Source organism: Eublepharis macularius, chromosome 6 (assembly GCF_028583425.1).
Source record: "Eublepharis macularius isolate TG4126 chromosome 6, MPM_Emac_v1.0, whole genome shotgun sequence".
NCBI classification, from domain to species: Eukaryota; Metazoa; Chordata; class Lepidosauria; order Squamata; family Eublepharidae; genus Eublepharis; species Eublepharis macularius.
This window is the reverse complement of record NC_072795.1, coordinates 56,277,650-56,299,719: the sequence shown is the minus strand read 5'-3', so window position 1 is coordinate 56,299,719 and position 22,070 is coordinate 56,277,650. Positions and strand designations below refer to the sequence as shown.

At 43.7% G+C, this 22,070-nt stretch overlaps 1 protein-coding gene across 1 annotated transcript in view; it reads right to left on the bottom strand.

The window, feature by feature from the left end:
• Positions 1-9,544: 9,544 nt before the first annotated feature.
• EPHB1 (EPH receptor B1) overlaps positions 9,545-22,070 on the bottom strand; it is a 421,589-nt gene continuing 409,063 nt past the window's right edge. The window contains exon 17 of the mRNA XM_054982436.1: positions 9,545-9,932. The gene's annotated coding sequence lies outside the window, so the exon portion shown is untranslated. The remainder of the gene's footprint in view (positions 9,933-22,070) is intronic.

Genomic DNA, 22,070 nt, shown 5'->3' with positions numbered 1-22,070 from the left:
GCAAGAGTCCAGTATCACCTACAAGACTAACAAAAGTCATGGCAGGGTATGAGCTTTCGTGAGCCACAGCTCACTTCTTCAGAATATCTGCTAACTCTTCCATTTGAAAAAAATGTCCCATAAATATTATCTGCTGGGCCAGTCTCCTCTTCCCTTGCCCCTCAAGGTTCCCTTATTTCAATTCATGCAAGTATGAAAAGCAAACAGTGAGATGCAAGGATAAATAGCCATTTCTGAAGATTTCTGGAGGTGACCAAGTAGTTTCCTTTTTTAAGTAATTAGATTAGTTATATTAAAATGTTTTTTAATAAATACAGATTAGTTAATTTCTGATGGCATGCCTCTAGTAATTAGTAGAGAAACACCTCAAATAATCCAAGCAGATGCTTTCCTTTGATACAAATTGCTATATAACTTTGCCATTGGGCCATTTTGTTCTAATTATAATCTAGCTGACGGCACTACTGGGCATGCTTGTGTATGTGGTTGATGGGGTGAGAGGGAAAGAGGATTTCACTATAAATATTTCATCTCGCCCAGAATCTGCTTGTTTCTTTTCATTATCATTTTTTCTCTAGAACTGCCTGCCTGTTTGGCAAATGCAATGAAGCCAAACATCTGAGTGGAGAAAGGATTATGGGCAATTCTAGCTACGCTTCCTCAGAGCTCACAGATGGTTCTCAGACTTGTTTGATTCTCCAAACAAACTGGCCTCTGTCCACTGCTGAGAGTATCCCCCTAGCCATGAATGGCTTTTCCCTGAAGCTGAGCCACCAAGGCAAGATTAAATGCTTTTTTAAAAGGCAAAATAAAGTGATTAGGGCCTTCTTTGAGGTTTGCAGTTCTCGGCCTTCAGGGAACTCCTGTTCATTTAACAACTCAGATTTTGTAGAATTGGTTTTTCCAAACATGTTGCAACAGGCAAGCTGATCACCCTCCCCATTAATCTACTGGTGCTAAACCTAAACTTGAGAACTCATATGCTGGTTACAGATTGGCAAACTATAGCAGCTACTTAAGACAGCTGTAGTTATCTAGCTGTGATCAGGAGTGTATATCCTCTGAAGTCAAAACATTGCAACAAGATAATCTCAATTCTATGAAAACAATGGCGGATTGCTGCAAACCATATGAATTGTACAAATATGCACAGTTTCTTTGATTTTCCATAATTTATTCCATTATTTTTAATGTTTTACACAAGGCAGTTTGCTTGGGCAAGTCAGAGGTACAGACAAAGAGCTGTGTGGGGGGCACAAAGCCCCCTCCTCTGAGTCATAGAAATTTTATTCAACAGCTAATCTGGCTTGTGGGTTCACCAGGCATTGCCCTTAAGCTTAAATGCATATATCAGTATTAAGAAGAAGAGCTAGAAATGTAGCAGTGCCATCCCATGAGTCTGAGAGGGGATTTGAACCCACACCTCCCAGATCCTAGTCCAGCACTCTGTCCCCTACACCACACTGGCCATCTCTCTATACATTCTCATTCAAGTCATCCTTGACAAAATGTTACTAAACATGCTTAAAGGACAAGTATTAGTAACACATCCATCTTTGCCAGCCTAAAGCAGCTGGATTTCATTTTGCATTATTATCCCACCCTTCATCAAAGGAACTCAGGGCAGCATGTGTAGTTCTTCCTTGCGATGCTTTAATACCCTTCAATTCGGCTTGCATCGTGCTCCTTGGTGACAGAGAGAGACCTGGTTTTGCAATGACCAGTTTGATAGTTCATCAGTCTTTTCTTTGATGTTCAGCAGGTTGTTTCACTGTGTTCCTTGCTAACTGTGCAGTACAGTGCAATTGTTTTTTTGTGAATGTGTGTTCCCACGCAGCCCAGATGAATTCTACTACCCTGCCCCTGCATCCTTGTATAATTGCATCACTCAAGACTCAATTGTTTAAATAGATAATTAGATAACTCACAAATCATATAAATCAGTTATCAATAACTGCTGTGTTTCAATAAAATCCTACCCTTTGGTGTTTAAGTAGTCCGACTCCATAGTGATGCTAATGGCCACTGATCAGTTTGAATTAGCTGCATTTGACCACATGCAGTTTTGGGAAAACCTGAGGCAAACTATTTGGCAGGCGTTTGTGGCTGCTCAGCCCAAACTGAACAGACCAAGTGATCAGCTCACATCTGATTGCTACCTTCAAACAGAGTCAGTTCAACTGTTAAACATGTTTGCAGAAAAATTCACACATTCCTTGTTCTCTCTGACTCCATTTTAACCTCACAACAACTCTGTGAGGTAGGTTAGGCTGAGAGAGAGCACGACTGGTTGCAGATCACTCAGAGTACAATTGAGGGCTGCCAGCTCCAGGTTGGGAAATTACTAGAGATTTGGTGGTGAAGTCTAGAGAATGTGGGATTGGAGGAGGGATCTCTGTGAGGCATAATGCCATAGAGTCCACCCTCCAAATCTGCCAGTTTCTCCAGGGAATTAGTTGTCATTCCAGGAGATCTCCAGGCCCAACCCAGAGGTTGGCAACCCTATTTGAAACATAGTTAAACCCTTCTAAGTCCATTCAAGTCAGTAGGCCTAGAAGGGTGTAACTCTGCTTAACAACAACATTCGATTTATATACCACCCTTCAGGACAACTTAACGCACACTCTGAGTGGTTTACAAAGTGCGCTTAGGATTGAACTGTTAGGGAGCTTCATAGGTGAGTATGGATTTGAACCTAGGTCTCTCCAGTCCTAAGCAGATACTAACTACTACCGTACCATATTAGCTGTCAGGAACTGCTCAGGGCCAAAGTATAAAATATAAATTTCTTTAAAATGCTACTGCCATTTTAAAGCAATTTATAAATGTTCCAAGATCCTGACTAGACATGAGCACGAACCGCATTACGAACATAAAAAAACCATGAACCACCTGATCGTCTGTTTGCGATCCGGCAGTTCGTGAGTGTCCATGGCCAATTAACCAGCATTTGTTGGAAGCCCGGTTCGTTGCATTCACCCGCAGTTCGTGAAGCCAGACAGTCAGGCACCATCAATCAATTCCCTTGGAAATGGAGCCGGGGGAATGCCTGAACTCTGTCTGCACTCCTTCTGTCGCTCTGGAAACCCAAATTGAAGCCCAGCTTACCTTGATGGGCAGGTCTTCCTTCCAACCATGGAGCTGCAAATTGGTTACAATTGGTTACATGGGAGAAGACACCCGGAGGGGGAAGGGGGTGTTCTGTAGCCATAGGCACTCCAATCTCATCCCTGTAAACCCTGATAGGCAGTTCTGACAGCCAACCACAGACCTCCTGCGTTGCTGTATTGTACCTCTGCTTATAAAAAGCACTGGGCTCCCAGGCTGGGTTTCACCTTCAGCAAGCAGTGGAGTGTGACAGAGCTGTTGCTTGCTACTTGCTAGCCTTTGGGAAGAGAGATAGAGTATAATTGAGCTTGGATTTTTGGGATAGGGATCTATCTCCTCTGGTAAAATACCTATTCCAATCTTGACCAAACTTGTGTGCTGGCTGGAGGAGAGCCCGCTAAACATTCCCTGTGAATATGGGCTCTCTAAGTCCAAAAGGGGCCGTTCCAACCCCCATGAACCACGAACCGGTTCGGCAATGGGAAATGTTCGTTATGGTTTGTTTGTTCGGGTTTGTCGGTGGCACTGAACTACAAACTGCAAGTTCCTTACTTTTTTTTGGTTCGTGCCCATGTCTAGTCCTGACTGGACCAACAGCACAGCAATCTAAGTTGCTTTTGTTTCCCCTCCCATTCCTTATCAAGTGCCAACATAGACACACACGCACACATACACATCTGGGTCTGTTTTAGCACTTGAAAAGGTGGGGGGGGGGGACAAGCATCATGCCTAGTTTGGCCCTACTGGGATCCATTCCATTGTCTTGGTTCCATTGTCCCAAACCATCTTCCCTTTATCTTTCGGATTTATTGTGTGCCTTAGCACTGTACAGCTAAGACTGCATCTTCCATCTGTGTTTCCCCCTTTCCTCATTTCCTTAGTTGCAGAATTAATCCCCACTTACTCATTTAATCCGCCGCCCCCAAGCAGTTGAGTTGCGATATGAGCAGAGGGTGATGTGTGAGTAGGGTTACCAATCTCCAGGTGAAGCCTAGAGGTCTCCCAGAATTGCAACTGATCTCTGGACAAAAGAGATTTGTTTCCCTGGAGGAAATGGCAACTTTGTAGGGTAGACTCTATGGTGTCACATCCCCTCTTCCCCCCTCTTCAGTCTCTCACCCTCATTACTTCATATGGGCATAACCCTGGAAATAAACTCTCCTAGTGTCAGTTTCAGGTAGGAAGACATGTTGGTCTGGAGTAGAACATATTGTGGTAACATATGAGTGCCCATGGCTGTGCTGCTGATCAGAAGGAATACATCTATACATAAATAAGTACATTTTTAATAGAGACTTGGGATTCTTATCTCACTACAGATGCTAATTTCTGTTCTAATCAATCTGCATTATACCTTTATATCCCAACTTCCTTCTTTGCTTCATTCCTCCCAGCCCCCTCCTGACTGGACTATAAAGGGTCAGGATTTCTCCACTCCTCTCTTTATCTGAAGAAGGGAGTCTTGATTCTCAATTGCTTATACCCTGAAAATCTTGTTGGTCTCTAAGGTGCCACTGGATTCAAATCCTGCTCTTCCCTGGTGTCAGTAAGGCCATTTGGGGGAGGGGGAAGTCAGAAATATTGGGGCTCTTTATGTGGACCTCTCCTGGGTTTTGTGTTGGATCCAATACAGGATTTCGATACAGTGTGAAAACTTAGACACAGAAATACTAGAACAACATCTCTTAGTTTCCATCAACCTCTGCCTGATTTCTCTACTGGGTGAGGCACAGCAGCACAAAAGAGACTCAATATGGAAAGCAGGTCCAATCATGGTTAGTGTCAAACACTATCAGCTTGCACAAGCACTACTGATGTTAATGCTATGTCTATGGGCTGAACCTTCTTAGCAAAGACTCTACAAAGCCAAACCACTTAGGGCTGAATCCTCCTCTTCCTCTTCCTATGAGTACTCAGGCTTCTCTGCAACGCTTTATCTGTACATTTTGTTGACTGACTGGGAGAAATAAGCTGGCTAATATGAAAATAACTACTGCCTGCTTCCCTTGAAAGCAGCCCTTGTAGAATTTATGCAGCTATCAGATTACAGTATTGATGTGCAGGCCATTGTTGCATTGGTAATCAGGGCTGGGAGGTAACACGAGATGATCACTCCTTATTTGTTTTATGACTTAGCAATGATTTCAAGTGTTCCATCTTATAGCTATGATTCGGGGTCAGGCAGAAATCGAACCAAATGTTCCTCCTTTCTCTTCAGAGGAAATCACACATGTATTGTAATGCACAGGAAGGTCAAAACGCAATTTGGGAATCAACCTCCCTAACGGGCCATCCAATTCAAAAGCCTGATTCAAGCGTATTCAAAAATGCCTTTGCATTTTTTGCAAAGTGTGAATAACATATACTTTATTTAAATGGAAAACAGCCCACAATACATCTATATATTCATGACATCTGAAATATTGTGTTTTTGAGGGGGTGGGCAAGATTTGCTGCATCACTATAGCCTCTGTTATAGTTGCCAGGGCTTGTACAGCCCAATCCAGTAGTGTTGGGGAGGGTGGGTGAAGCACAGAGGGAGCCATCAAGCAACCCAGAAAGCACACTTAAGGTAGCTTCCAATGACAGCCAGGTACCAATGATCTCTTGATGCAGGGAGCAGCTGTGTCACTGCATTCTCCTCAAATCAAAAGGTTCCTACCTTTTCCAAACTCTGTGCTTCTTACCTCCACCCTGGCTGTTCCACTCTGGCTGCTGTTCATTCCCAGGTTCTCCATTTCAGCTGTATTCTACCCTGCCTACACCTATACTTCTGGTTCTTTTCAATTGTGCATTGGTGAGCTGAGTGAATAGTAATGGATCATACAGAATCCTTTATTCCCACTTCTGGAAATGTTTTTCGAGGTTAACCAAGGGCCTTTGGATTTTCACATTCTTGGCTATGGGAATTTGGCTGAACAGTTACTGTTATTTAATAATAATAATAATAATAATAATAATAATAATAATAATAATGTTCGATTTATATACTGCCTTTCAGGACAACTTAATACCCACTCAGAGCAGTTTACAAAGTATGTTATTATTATCCCCACAACAAACACCCTGTGAGGTGGGTGGGGCTGAGAGAGCTCCAGAGAACCGTGACTAGCCCAAGGTCACCCAGCTGGCTTCAAGTGGAGGAGTAGGGAATCAAACCTGGCTCTCCAGATTAGAGTCCCGCGCTCTTAATCACTACACCAAACTGGCTCTTAACACATTGTACCTCTTTCCCAACTTGGGACTTGCCACTTATGCTTCAGGAGGCATGCTCAGACTCATTTTAATAAACTAATCTTGGAGTGGCAGGACTATTTCCCCTTGGCCTTATAGCAATCACGAGGACAAGGCTTTGCTCTGGTGCTTATTTTTTTCTGTAAATTTACAGACTATACAGTTTAAGTCCTAAACCAAATCTCTATGATACCCAGCAACCTGGCAAAATTGCTATTAGTATATTCCTCCTCATGTTTACATCACTGCCGACAGCCCAGAACTCAAGCCATTGCCCTACTGCTTCCTTATGTCTAATTTAATGGGTCAGTTAAGATGTAGTGCAAGACCATAGATTAATTAAACTAACCCCAGATCATTTATTGTCAGAACCTGTGCCATGATGCTCACTATGACTAGCTCAGGTACCTCTAATCAAGATCTTAACTCTGGAGATGAAGTTGGTATATTAACCACAGTTATTGGCAGAGTATGGGAGGGGGGAAAGCAAAGGTGCTGAAGTCAAGATTTGATATGAAAACCCAGGAGTCATTCTTTTCCAGTTATCCCAATCCTTGTCTTACCAACTCACCACAGCTAAAATAAGCCATGGTTTTGCATTAAAGCCTGACCTGACCTGATGAGTTAGAGTTCATCAGGTTTGTATTTTTCTTGAATGCAATGCTTTTTAGAAAATCACGGGGCTGTTATGCTGCATCCAGAGGGCTGAGATTTCCATTAGGCTATTACTGAATTGATGTGTAATGGTCGAGCTTGCAAAGAGATTTTATCCAACATACGACAGCAAGTCATTGTGATGGTCTATACAGTTTCAAGGCTTTGTTGTAGGAGTAAACACTACCTTAGGGATGGGAGAATTGGAGGCCTGCACAAATCAGTAGGTAGAAGTGACATAAGAGAGAAGGCAGCAGGTCAGAGTGTACAAAGAGAAGAAGAGTGACAAGGCAGCATGTTCTATTTTGTAAAGAATAACCTTAAATCTAGCACTGCAATTGAGGGATGTTATTTCAAAGTAAGTCTGTGAAAAGCAAAGCCAGGGGATTTGATGTGCAAATGTTTCATGAGTTTTTAAAGCCAAAGCTCTTCCCAAGTGTCTTTTGCCAAGAAATACAATACAAGCAGTACGTTAAGTACAAATTGTGAAATACTTTGTATTGCTTTACTGTTACTGATATGACAGTCACAAGAGGTTTTTTTAAGTTTAAATGGTAGTAAATCCCATTCATGAGTAGCATGCTCAGGGCTCATTTCCACTGAGATGGTAAACTTGAGTTGGGCTGTGCCACTTCATACTGCTCACATGATAGAATGCAATGGGGGAAAAAAAGATTCCAGAACACAGACAACTGGTGTATCAGGGAGTCAACGAGGCTAAAACCTTGAGATGCTGGGGGAGGGCAGGATTGCAAAAAGGATTTTAATTCTACTTGAAGAGGCATTCAGTCATGTCAGCCTCCCACTCACAGTCTGAAGTGGCACAACACAGATTTCCTCCTGAGAACTAGGACTCAGATGTTTTGCTTTATTGGGTATCTGAATGACTTTCCCCCTCTCTGATACCAAGGGAGTAATCTCTTCTGGTTCCCAGCATTCTGTTTCATTGGTATACCCAAGAAACAATGGGGGGGGGGCTATGCAAACAGAAGCAGGCTTACTTCTTAATGACTGGGATCACCAGTGACAAGGAGCAGGTTTAACCCAAACCCCTGTGCAGGCCTTTACTTCCTCCACTTCAAATGAAGGAATGCTGTCCATACCCATGGGGGGAAGTGAACATTGTACTTAGGAGTCACACTGCAGTACAGCACCTGCCATCCCCCTTACTATGTCTCTTCATCTCACAACAGGAGTCTGTCAGGACTGTAAAGTTGAAGAGATACACAACTGCTTCTGACCCACATCTTCCCTGGATCTGTTGGGAATGTTAATGCAAAGACAACACATTTTTTTTCCAGGTATAAGTTACTGTTTATGTACGAGGTGAGATATTGATTGCCATCATAAGTTGTTTGGTTCTGTGCCTTCATACAATGCCAAAAGTCTGGATGTATCTTGTGGTGTGTGTGTGTGCGTGCGCGCATGTGCATTGCAGGGGATGCGGAGGGACACCTCTAGGCTTGCAGCCTCAGGAGTGGAGTGTCAGTTCCTCAGTGGCCTGCTGCCCTGGAAATCTAGTTGGTCACTAAGATGCTACTGGATCGAAAACTTGCTCTTCTGATGCTTAATGAAAGGCGGCTTCCACACATGTTGGATAATGCACTTGCAGTGCTCTTTAGTGATCATTTGGAACTGGGTTTTCATGTGTGAAACACAAAATCCACTTCTAAAGGATAACTAAAGTGCATTGAAAGTGCATTATTCAACGTGTGTGGAAATGGCCAAAGAGAAAACTATGGAAATAAACCAGAATGTGTGTTAGGTCCTACTGTCATAGAATACATGCTGAGAATATGTTGCTGATAGTATGATGTTGTGAACTTGCATCAAGTCAGTCTAAAATGGGCTTGGCCCAGGGTCTGGGGGAACTGGAACTCATGACAAAAGGGAGTGTAAAGCTTCTTAGTGAGTGCAAATATCTCCTCAGTGGTCTTAATTGTTAGGAAATGTGGAAAGGGTGTGTCAGCGAGGGTGGATCAATGCCAAACACCCAGAACCTGTATACAGACAACCTAATATCTTTAGAATTGTTTAATTGCATTTAATAACATAACATTTGATCAAAATTAAAAATAAATATATAGTATTTGATAGCTATCCAAGTAGCATTCACTGGTCAAAACACTAAGAGGGAGGAGCGGGTTTACTTCTGACTAAACAACTGAGTAAAGTTCTGTCTTCATACGATCACGTCTTCAAATAAAAGGGCTAGAAATATACAATGCAATCCTAAGTATAGTTACACCGTTTGAAGCCCATTGATCTCAATAGACTTGGAAGTGTGGAACGCTATTTAGGATTGCACTGTTACTTTACTTACTATGAAAGGTAAAAAGATTCATAGAGAGGGCCCGGAATATGATAAAACAGAGCTAGGCCTCTCCTATGGCTCAGGCCTTCATTTTTGCTCACATAGATTTATATTAGAAGACAGTATGTCCCTAACACATCATATTCCTGGACCTGCTGCCTTTTGTTTTGGTAATATTCTTCATTGTTAAGCAGCAAAGGTTTTTTTCTTAAAAAAAACAAAGTTATTTCATATTTTTTATTGAGTGCAATTTTCTTTTTAGTACAATATTTTTCTGAAAGTTACTGTTACAAACTCTGACAATTTTGACACAATCAACAAGTTGTAAGGGCAAGGGGGGAAATGTACAGGGGGGGGCAAATCCTTTACAGACATCTCATTGGCTATGTACATGGCAGGGCCTCTGTTGGACGGGACAGCACAGGGACTGCAGGAGGCCTCCTATTGCTTTTGCTCCTCAAGGAAGAACCTGGCCTCTTTCCTGGGAGGTGGCAGCTCTTCTGCAGGGCATGGAGATCTTGCCAGTGGAAAAGGAGGAGGGCTTTGGGATAGGAAGCTTGACTGTCAGGACTGGCCCCATTCCATGTTTTCCTGGCATCAACAAGTGGCATAAAAAGTGCCTCTAAAAGAGAAAGGGGAGAGAGAGAGAAACCAAAGTGAATGTAATTCGTTTTTAAAATCATGTACACGTTTATGTCATCATCATTAATATAGCCACATTTCAGGAGATAAGAGGAAGGAGGGAGTGAGGCTTTCAACTCTGCACAGAATTTCATTGCTAAACTAGGCTCCAGACTATCTTTCAGATAGAGTCAGGATATTTCAATTGACTAAAAGGTGCAGGTTTTAAAAAAATCGTTTTAATGTAAGTATTTATACAGAGCCAATGCAAGGTCATAGCTAGAGTATCAGATGATGACCAGAGAGACCTGGGTAGGATACAAATACAAAAACTGAAGGTGGCAGACAGATGCCATCTTAGAATGAACATTCCCATCTCTTGCACAGGAGAGAAAATAAAGAATGTTTTTTTCCTCTTAACAATAGTTCTAGTCATATGCAAATTAATTAGTAAACATACAATTAATGAATGAAGATTTCTTTACTTGAGTGACAGTCTCAGTTCTCAGAATGGCTACGTTCATTGAAGATATAGTGGGGGTGGCACTGTTGCCACTGCTTTTGGTAGAACTATACCCTAGAGGAGTTTGGGTTTCCTCTGGGTGAGAATGTGCAAGTGTACAGGTACAGTTCTATCAGAATGTCTTGGTTCGATGAGTTTTTCTTGATATGCCTCGGCACAGTTAGCCAAAAAACTCTAGTTATGTTCATTAACATAGCACCTTCTATGCCTTCTATTAAATCCTTCAGTGCTGTTCTGCACATACAAGCAACAGTGATCACATCCGCCACTTAGGCTATGGTTCTTTTAAAGAAGTGATCAACTCAAGCCGCACGGCTCCTGTCCAGACCAAAGCAACAAAAAATTTAAGGGCTGCCTGTACCTCACTGGAGGAGGCTTGAAATTTTGAGAATGTTAGCACAGGAGGATGCCCCCCAACCAAAGTTTTGAGTACTCGTCGTGACTGTCCTGAGAAAGATGCCTCAGCCTGGAGAAAAGGCCTTGCAATGTGAAGATGATGGTTATGACTGATAAATCCTGGATCTTAGCTGTCATGTGGTATGGGACTCCTTGGGGAGGAAGAGGAGAAAAGCTAAGAAAACAGTAACAGCACAATGCTATTGTACTGATAGAAAATAGAAGGTGTCTCAGTGGGCAATATGAGCCCCAAGGAGATCAGAATTCAGTCTCACTTGTTGTATATACACTCTGCACATAATTCAGTGCTTCCAGATCCTACATTAGAGTCCACCTGGAATTGTAAACGCCATACAGCCTAGCTAGGCTGAATGATATTCTAATTGCTGTGAAATCATATCCATGCTGAGGCCAGGCTGTCAGGAGTGTCACAAGTAATCACTGGCCCCACACATTTAGCAGAACACACACTGGATCTGGTCTATTATACTGATGGGAAGGGTGATCTGGAGGTGTAGGGAGTTACATTACTCCATTGTCAGGGACAGAGTTTAGACTTACTGCTTTTGTTGTCCTCCCTGAGGTGGTAGAGCCATTAAAATGGTCTGCCCCAGGTGCCTGTTGGACCCCAATGTTTTCCTGTCGGTGCTTGGGGATTTCCCCACCTTGGCTGCTGATAATTTTGTCAAGGCCCTGGCCGCTCTCTGAAATAGGGAGACGGCCAGGCTGTTGACACAAGCACTCCACAAGCACAAGCACTAAGTGCACTTTGGCACCTGCCTGTCAGATTGATATGGATACCTTTCAGCTTGTGGAACCTGAGGATATGGATAAGTTTCTTGCAGAGGTGAAGCCTACCACCTGTACTCTTGTCTCAACCCTTCCTGGCTGACAAAAACTGCAGTGGGGGACTGGCCGAGTGGGTAAGGGGATTGTACCACCTGTGCTCAAGGAGGCAGTAATTAGACCTGTGTTGAAAAAAAACCCTTCCTGAGCCCAACTATGTTGGAGAACTTCTGGCCAGTCTCCAATCTTCCATTCTTGAACAAGGTGTTAAGAGCAGTTGGTTGTTTCTCAGCTCCAGGGATCTTCAGAAAAGATTGATTTTCTGGATCCATTTCAATCTGGCTTCAGGCCAGGGTTTGGAACAGAGATTGCACTTGTCACCTTGGTTGATGACCTTTACTGAGAACTACACAGGGGGAGTGCTAGCTCTGCTGGACTTCTCAGAGGCCTTCGACACCATTGACCATGGTATCCTTCTGAGTCACTTCTTGGCTCTGGGACTAAGGGGCACCATGTTATGGTGGTTTGAGTCCTACTTAGGAGATTCATCTCAGATGGTTGTGTTGGGGGATTCTTGCTCAGCCCTGTGACCACTGTCCTGTGGGGTTCTGCAAGGTTCAGTCTTATCCCCCATGCTATTTAATATCTATATGAAGTGACTGCAAGAAGTTATTAGGGGGGTTGGGCTGAGGTGTCCCCGATATGCAGATGATACCCAGCTCTATCTTCCTTTTCCACCCAATTCTAAGGTTGCTATAGATGTTCTGAATTTGTGCTTGGAGCAATGGGCTGGACGAGAGTGAACAAGCTGAGATGTAATCCTAACAAGACAGAGGTTCTCTGGGTTAGTAGAAAGGCAGACCAAGAACTTGAGAGCTCTCCTGTCTTGGATGGGGGTATACTTTCCTTAAAAAGTCAGGTTTGCAACTTGGGAGTGCTGCTTAACACAGCAGTCATCTTGGAAAACCAGGTGACTGGGATGGTTCTGAGTGTTTTTGCCAGCTTCGGCTGGTGCACCAGCTGTATCCATTCCTGGCTCAGCCAGATCTAGCCACAGTGATCCATGCCTTAGTTACGTTGAGACTGGATCACTGCAATGGGCTATACTTCGGGCTACCCTTGAAGAGTGTTCAGAAGCTTCAGTTGGTTGGAGCCAACTGTCAGGAGATATGACCCAGGTATTACAGCAACTACCAATCCACTCCCAAGCATAATTCAAGGTATTGGTTTTGGCCTTCAAAATTCTACATGGCTTGGGACTAGTGTATCTGAAGGACTGTCTTCCCTCATACATTCCTGCTCAGGAATTAAGAGCACAGGAAGACTGTCCCATCAGCTAAAGAAGCTCACCTGGCAGTTACATGAGAGATGGCCTTTTTGGTGGCAGTCCCACGATAATGAAACAGAATCCCCAGGGAAGCGTGCCTTGCCCCTTTGATATCGATCTTCAAGAGGCAGCAGAAGACTTTTTATTTAGGACTGTTTTTAATTAACTTTTTAAAAAATGTTACTGGCAATCCTAAACTGTGTTGTTTTAAAACCTGGTTTTTATCTGTGATTGTTTTTTATTTTTATTGTAAGCTGCCTTGAGTTTCTGCATGGTAGAAAGGCAGCTAACAAATGTTTTATATAAACAAAAAATAGATAAAAGGATTCATCAACTTGGAAAATCTCAGAATTTTGAACTGGCTTCCCAGAAGAGCTGTATGGTGTGTGTGGGGGGGGGGGGCTGGGGGGGACACTGCAGAACTTCCACTTGGAGAGTCCAGAACTGCTAAAGCTTCAAGGAGAATCTATGGGCACTGCTCCCTTAAACCACCCAGTTTGTTGGCAATTTTCCCAGCCACTGTGAATCAACAAATGTGCATATTAGAGGATTAAGTATAGATATACACACACATTTAAAATCAATGCCTTCAGATCATATCCTGTCCAACTATCTACATATATCAGCTCCACTTGAGGCTACTTTTCATTTTGTGTGGACAACACTAATGTGTCTGCTAATTAAGTAATACTTTCAATTTTACTTTTTAAAAAATCCCTGATTGAAATGCCCTGAAAAGTTACCCCTTAAGCCCAACTGGAAAGTTTGCTGGTGCTGTGAGATCTGATGCCAAGGCAGGCTCTCCTCATACTGTGACAGATTCTCTCCCCACCTGTCCTGACCTCTCCCTGTTTTCTGCTTTGAGGTCCACAACATCCAAAACAGAGCCATGTATGCTATCCTTACCTACTCAATATGATTCCTCACTGCTGGTGCTATGAAAACAATCTGCAAGGGCAAATAATATTCCCACAGTAGCGACCCCGCCCCTTGGCTACACTGATGCCTTTTATGTTTCAGTTCCAGAAAATCTGATCGGCAGACATTCCTTGCCATTAGTACTTCTGCCTCCTTTCCTTTTTCTCCATCAAAATACTATAGTTTTGCCTGACTGCCACTCCTCTGGCTTTATGTTTGGCCGAGGTAATTACCCTTGGCCTCCACTCTGTGCTAGAGATTAGCTCCAGTTCTCAGATGTGTTAGCTGAAATCTATGCCTCCAGGCAGGAGAGTTAATAACAAGAGAATTGACACCTCTATTGCCCTAATGCCAGCATGAGCCATAACTTTAATAAAGCAGGGCTTGCTTAATGTTGCAGCAGTAATAACCCCTGTCCAAAGGTTGCCTCCTTCCCCTCTGCAATTCTCCCACAATGGCTCTAAGTGCCTACATTTTACCAAAAGCTCTGCAGAGCCTTCATTGCTACCCACCACTTTCCTCCAGAGCTTCAGGTTCATGGGAGTGGGGTGGGCCAAAGAGTGAAATAAGAAATGGTTTAGGAAATGCAACTACAAGTTTCCATTGGTTTTAGAAATCTTGAGTCATCCTATAGGTCTTAATTCTTTCTGAAGCAGGCAAGGGAGGAAATAGAGAAAAGATGAGACTGAAGAAAAGTAGTAAGAGCACCACAAGAATCAGCCATGGCAACCCTGCACAGCTTCTGACTCATCGAGCTGAAGCCCTGCATGGTGCCCCAGTACCAGTCTGGCAAATCTCTTGCATCAGCTGCCTAATGGCCAAACTAAATATGTGCTGGGAATTCTGTGTTCAGAGTTCCCGGTCATTTTAATTCAGTTTAATGGTGCATGGGCCCCAATTTGAACTGGAACCAAAGAGGGGGGCTTAAAGTCTTTTTCTCCGTGCCATTTTTCTTACCCCGAAGAGCCCTAGGAAGCCCCCCACACACACACACACATAGTGCCTGATGTGCTATGTTTGGCTTGGCAGATCATAAATGGTGCATGTCTGAGCTACAGTCACCTTTCAGGGTTAACATACACTTCATCCTTCTAGAGACAGACAGTGAAGGGAGAGGCCTTGGGACAGTACTGAGGACAAGGAGGTTGTGGGTTAAGTCTCCCAAATATATCCCTCCTCCCCCAGCAAAGGCTGTCTCTCAAAGGAGAAATGGTGCTGCCTCCATTTGTAGAGGAAGCTAGTAAGGAGGTATTCCGTTGTGAAAAGAGCAGCGCAGGGAGTGCCTGTTACCTGTGCTGTAACAGAGAAGTGCAGCCCAGCAGCAAAATCCCATTATTTAGCCCCATCAGGGGGGCAAAGAAGCTTTTAATATACAATTGCAACTTGGAAACATAAAGCCTCCACATTAAATAGCAAAGCAATTGACCGCTGTGTCCTCTTGCCTAGCACCTGATAACTAGGGACTGCCAACACAATTATACTGGGGCTTGTGTTCCACCATCCTAACTTACTGAAGCTTTAAAATGTCCCTGCTGTGTCTGACATTTTGCTTCTGTTAAAATTCATCATCTTTTGGAATCAAATCATTTTTGCAAACCTAGGTAGTAATAAAACTTTTATTCAGTAATCTGGAGTTCACCCAACCCCTCCCCCCAAAAAGGGAAAGGGGGAGGGTGAGAAAGAAAGCAAAAGAAGGCAAGGATAAAAACCAACCAGAATAAAATGTAAGAAGGAAGCAGGAATGGAAATTATCTGATAGGAAATGTAACATGTGTCTCACTGAATTATGCAGACAATGTTTCACTTCTTAACATAGTTAATGTAGATGAAAGCTCAACTGATATCAATCTGATTTACTTCCAAGAAAATGTGTTTATGGTCAGGATAAAAGAAAGACCAGAAGGTAACCAGGAGGTGGGCACAAAAAGAAATGGTGGAGAAATAACAAGAGGTACAAAGTGAGCTTAAAACTGTGAAATGTCCATCACTAGGATCTGTATAATGCAGAAAACCCTAACAGGTGTCATCTATTCTGGGATACTCTGTGCAGAGGGGGGAAATTCCTAACATGTGGCACCAGAGGCAAAGGATTGATTGTAGGGGACACAATGGCGCCTGAGTGCAGCCCGTGCACCATTTTACAGGGCTAAAGGGCCTGAGGAGGGCAGTTTAAGCTGCAAGTCTATTACCATCTTAATTTTTTTTTGACATTATAGAGATAAAACAAACTTATTTCATGACTTCTGAGTCTGTATATGTAGGATAGGATCATGTATCCCTGGAGGTACAAATATATACCAAGCTGAGGGAAATGATCCATTGGCCCTGAGTAAGAATGGCCATTCTCTTATGGGGGGTGGGGTGAGAGAGAGCAAAGGGTGGCATTCAGGGACTCTGCTCTCATGGAGGCTAAACCCGCCTCTGCTTCTAATGATTCCAGAATCCGGACTAGGCAACTGATCTCTCACCCTACCACCCTCAACTGTCTCTCAGATTACAACATGTTTTGCTTTGCAATGGAAGCCAATGAAAACTTAACCATCCCCTCACTGCTGTTAAACGCATATATCACACCGAGGAAGTGGATTTTATACATAAGAGTAAAAAGATACTAGGTTTCTCAGAAGATTTCATGCTGATAACAGCATCAGATGGGTGTGATCTTATTTTGAGCCTAAACCAGACACCTGGACATTCAAGGAAAGGCTGCAATATAACTAATATTGACAAAACCACATTGCTAACATTTATCTGATATTAAAAGTCCAGCTAGAGAACATCATTAACACATCTAACGCAGTCATCATCTTTTGCCTCAAATCCCATGTATTAAAAGCAGCTTTACAGAATGGTGCATGGATGTTTTGTGATTCAGTGAGCGTGGAGGCTTCAACGCTGTGATAAATGACAGCAGAAAGATGGAAACAGAGGCCTGCAAATATAGATGAGCCTCAAAGAAGACGAGCGAAGACACAGCAGCCTCTGCTCCATCTAATTGTTCACACAAGGCACTCCTGGACGAGTTGCCCTAACAATGTCATCTCTTCGGGGAATCCAAATTGTCAGCGGAGTACAGTTTCACACTTAATAGGGAGGGTAATTTGACAGCCACAATTAACTCAAATGGGGCTTCGATTCTCTGAAGGGAGGCCATCATGTAGTTAAAAGTTAAAACATACTGTTAACATGCCTCCCCTGCCAGGTGCACCAGGCAAAGCTTGTTAATTTCCAGAAGCACTTGAGAGTGGGAAAACAGAGTAAGGGGTATCAAGCGACAAGACAGGCGCAAAGGAAATTGGAGTATGGAACATAACTCCTGCGGTGGGTTAGGCTACCATCTGCTTTTGGTATAATGGGTGCTGAATAAAATTCTGGGAGTGACTGAGCATTAGAGGTGGGCATGGACCTGGAAACATCCACAGGCCGTGAGTCTGTGGCATTTCATGGACCACGGACTACAAATTTTCATGGTCCAGCGCCAGTTCATGCATTGACTGGTTTGTTGATCCAGGCCGGCGCTGGGAGCTCTTTAACCCCTCCCTGCTCCAGCTGACTGGTGGGCCCACCAGTCAGCTGAAACAAGGGGGAGGTTAGAGCACTTCCAGCGCTGGTTGCAAGTGGCACTGGGAACACATTAACATTTAAATACCCCCTTGCTCCAGCTGACTGGCGAGCCACCAGTCAGCTGAAGCAAGGGGATTAGAGTGCTCCTGGCGCTGATCCCCCCTCCGCACACCAGCTAGCATTTAAAGGGCCCTTTCCCTGCTGCTTGCATGGCAGGGAAATGACCCTTTCTGGGCTTCAGCTGGCCCAGAGAGGGGGGAATCCCCCTCCACAGGTCACTGGCATTTAAAGGGACCTTTAAATTCCAGCTGGCCCGCGGCACCGGGAGCAGCGCTGGGAGCACTCTAACCCCCCTTGACCCACCAGTTTGTGAATGCCAAACCAGCCCAGTCCATGTTAAATTTTGGCCTGTTTTCCGGTCCATGCCCACCTCTACTGACCATGTTCTTGGCAGACTGTTGGCTGGTTTCTGTAGAAGAAGGTAAGGCAAGAAGCATGCATTCCAGGGGGAAGTACAGTAAAGGAAGCAGCTGCAGATAGCTATGTTGGCCCACAGGAATATACAGAGCAAAAGGCCATGTAATTAGGGTTACCAGCTCTGGGTAAGGAAATTCCTGAAGATTTGGGGGTGGAACTTGGGGAGGGCAGGGTTCGAGTAGGGAAGGATCCTCAGTAGGGTATAATGCCATGGAGTCCACCCTCCAAAGCTGCCATTTTCTCCAGGGGAACTGATTCCTGCAGTCTGGAGATAAGTCGTAATTCTGCACTATCTCCAGCCACCACCTGGAGGCTGGCAACCCTGCATGTAATACCTTTTATTAAGACCAAGCAAAATAACCCCGAATGTGTAAGCTTTCAAGCTCTCCAGAGCTCTTCATAAGGCACAAATTATCTTATACGGCCAAATGATCTTATTAATCCCTCCCCTGAAAATAAGAAGTCATCTTTCAAACTATAGTACATGGTCCTTGCAAGACTACAAAATTCTCTTGCACCGTCATTTAAAAGGAAACGGCACAGAGTGTTTTGATCATCAAACTTTTTTTGTTCTGTAAGGCATTTTTCAATGCTTTATTGCACTTGTCTTCACACTAAAAAGGCCACAATTATTCCCACTTTACAGAAAGAAAATGGCCTACTCAAGAATAACAATAGACCCAAGCAGAAGTGGCCCCTGAACCCTGGTTTGCCAGATTGAGAGCCAAAACCAGCTAGCTGTCTAGCTGCTGAACCACTGTGGATCTCAAGCAGGTCTTCCTACACTTCCGCACACGGTCTTCGTACACACCAGTCCACCCCAGCAACTCCTTTGCCCCATCAGCTGCTTTCCCTCCAGCCCAAGTTCCAAAGATGTCTGGGACCCCTTATGGGAGGGGAGAATGAGTGAAAGGAAGTTGTTCTGGAAAACTCAAAGAGGAGGGAGGTGCAATGCCTGCTCCTGTATTACAAATTCACCGTCTCCTGGGGGAGACGATGGCTGGCTTTAGAACCCATGAAGAGGAGAATCCACAGCTAGTTTCTCAAGACATGAAGACTTTGTAATTCAGCCCTCAGAGTTCTTGAGTCACCCCCAAGATTTCCCTCACAAAACCACCACAATACAGTGGTCCAGGGGTGGTTTTGTCTTCTAAACAATTCACATAAATCTTACAAGCATTCAGAACTCACTGAACCAGGAACCCTTGCAATTCCTCTCCCAAAACTACCCATAGGAAGCATAATCCTAGATTCAGACAATGATACAACTCAGGATTATTAAAGAAGCCAGCAATCAATGGCTAATCCCTAAAGTCTGGTAACCAGGTTTTTCCTCTCCACTTCTCTGCCAATTTTAATAAGTCAACAACCACTCAAAATTTGATGAGTTCTTGGTACTTCAGATTCCTTAATGTTTGGAGAATCTTGGAGGTTTAACAGTACTTAATGAAAGATATGATGTAGGATGATGAATAATTCCTGTTACAGTTTATTAAAAAAATAAACTCAACACACTTCAAGTCCTAAGGAGACACAAACTTTTCATGTTTGAATAGTTACTGAGCTCAGTTTGGACTAATAAGGGATTAAACTGACAGCATGGTTGCTTTCTGCAAAACCTGGGAACCATAAGTAAAGTAACTAGGCCCATTTGAAATGTAGACATCATGTAAATAATGTTTGTGTTTTCAGGATCTCTTTTAGAGAGTAAGTAGCATAGTCCTTAGCAGGTTCTATCAATATGTTACAAACTTGAAATCTAGGCTGAGGATGCAACACAGAGTAAGTTCTGTATGCTTAAGATCTATCAAAACGAATGGGTCCCAGCTGGGTTTAGGTGAGAACCATATTAAATAATGCTTTAGCTGGGTTTGTCTTAAATTTTGTGGGGCTTACAGCCTGATCTTATAAAACGTACTTGGACATAAGCTAATGCAGTGTAGTAATTAATATCAGTCTACCATGACCAGTGAAATATGAAGTCAAATCTCTGCTCTACCATGAAACACACGGACTTGACTCCACCTAATCCATCATATAATGTTACTGTGGGGGAGACCATGTACAGCACCCCGAGCTGGGTTGTGTTCAAAGATACTAATAGTGTGATCCAATGTAGAGTTACTTCAGCCCAAGCTCACTGAAATATCACATCTTGTTGTTTTACTTTTGCAACAAGTACAAGAAATAAAGTCTTGGCAGTAGAGGCTTCCTTAGCTGAACTTTTGGTCCCCCACCCCACCCCCCAGTCTGTGAACAGAGACCATGCCTCTTAATGATAGGTCTATGAAAGGACCAGGATGCACAGATATTCTCACTGGCGATCCCTTCTTCTTCGCTTCCTAGCATCATGGGAACTGCCTTTGTTCCTCTGCTAACAGATCAATAATGGAACTAGAAGGTATTCTAATAGTTGACCAGATCTTTGTCACTAGCATAGCCTTTTTCCAGCAGGTGGTGGTCTATGGGAAGACAAGTAGAGCATGCCCACAGCACCTCAGTCTGGTTGAGTACACAGGGGCTCAAAATGGGATAAGAGGGGAGCCTTGGAACCAGGACAGGGATAAGTGGCAGAACAGCTACAGAAGCCTTAGAAGCAGCATTGCCATGCAGTGAGATTAGGATAATTTGGAGAATGGCTTGAATGGAACTAGCTAACAAAGGCTTCAGCATACACAGAGTCTGCGCTAAACTGGGCAGGTGGCCTTGCTGTAGGCTGTTAGCCAGTTCCCAAACTCAGACCATATGGGAAAGGAGGGAAATATTCATTCGTGCACACTATCTCACTAACCCAATTGTGCTGGAAGCTGATTCCAAAGCACAGTATGTGGATGAGGGGATGATCTATCTCCCTGTTAATACCGAGCATTTGGATTTCTTGCCCCCGTCAGACTGAGTCAGTGTAGTTTCCCCACAGGGAAAAACTGGGATAAAATATGCCCAGAAACAAACTGTCTCTGTATGAGCCTCTTCCTAAAAAATTAATGCAACCGTCTTAGCAACAATTCTGAGAGTACTGTTATTCATCCAAGGGTGAAGTGGGGGTGTCTTATACAAATTCCGCATCTTCCTGATAGGCTTTTGGCAAGCAAAATTTACATTTTAGATAAGATGCTCTCCAGGCATCCTGCTCTTGCCACGCAGCTCTTGGCATGGGCTGTATTTCATGCTGTCAGTCCCACTCGTTGCTAATTAGCATGGAGAATTGCACTGATGTTAACCATCATTTTCATCCTTTCTCCCCACCTTCAAAACAAGGGTTCAGTTGCCTAATAAGACCCCTGAGGATAATCAGAAAGGCAAAGCGGCAAATTCATTCACGGTGTAGCCTTGCTAACTTCAGTGCTATTACTCCCAGAGTGGAATAGTTGCAATGGAAGCAAAGTTATAAGCACACTGTGCAAAAGAGAACATGAAAATTAAAGAAATGGTGGGGAATGCACTGTAAAACTGACACGAGGTAGTTCGGCATTGCATGCAAGTGTACGGGGTGCAGATGTGTATTTGGAGTCTCCCTATAGTTCTACCACTACATTGGCCTCTGGACCACTTTTTGAATTCACTAAAGGATTTACTACTCAAACCTCTTGGGCCCAAACTACATATTATAACTTGAAACATGTAGCATCTTGGGTCCCCTGACTTGACATTGACAGTCAGATGTCAGGAGGAGTGGAGGAACTTGATTTCCAAGTGTGTGGAGCCCCCAACTTGGACTGCGGCCATGATCCATTTGGGGAGGGGGGAGCCTTTAACCTCCTCCCATACCGTTTTCCTGTCCTGGAATGACTCTGAAGGGACACTATTTGCCCCATTGGGAGCCTGTATGTGTCCTCAGTACAGGCACAGTTCCCAGTGCAGCAAATAACACCCCTGGGGCTGTTTTGGGTTGGTAAAACAGCATAAATAGGAGGCAGAAGCTCCTTCTCCCCCAACACCATGGTCCCAAACTCAACTGGGGCCCCACACACTTGGATATCAGGTTTCTCTGCTTCTGACATCTGACCATCTAGAGTCCAAGTCAGGTCAGAACAAACCAGATCCCACACAGTACAAATCATAACATGCAGTATGGTCCTTTGTCATGTTGGTATTTGGGCAGTATGTGAAAGAAATTTCATTTTCCTAGTACTCAGAACTGGTTTCTC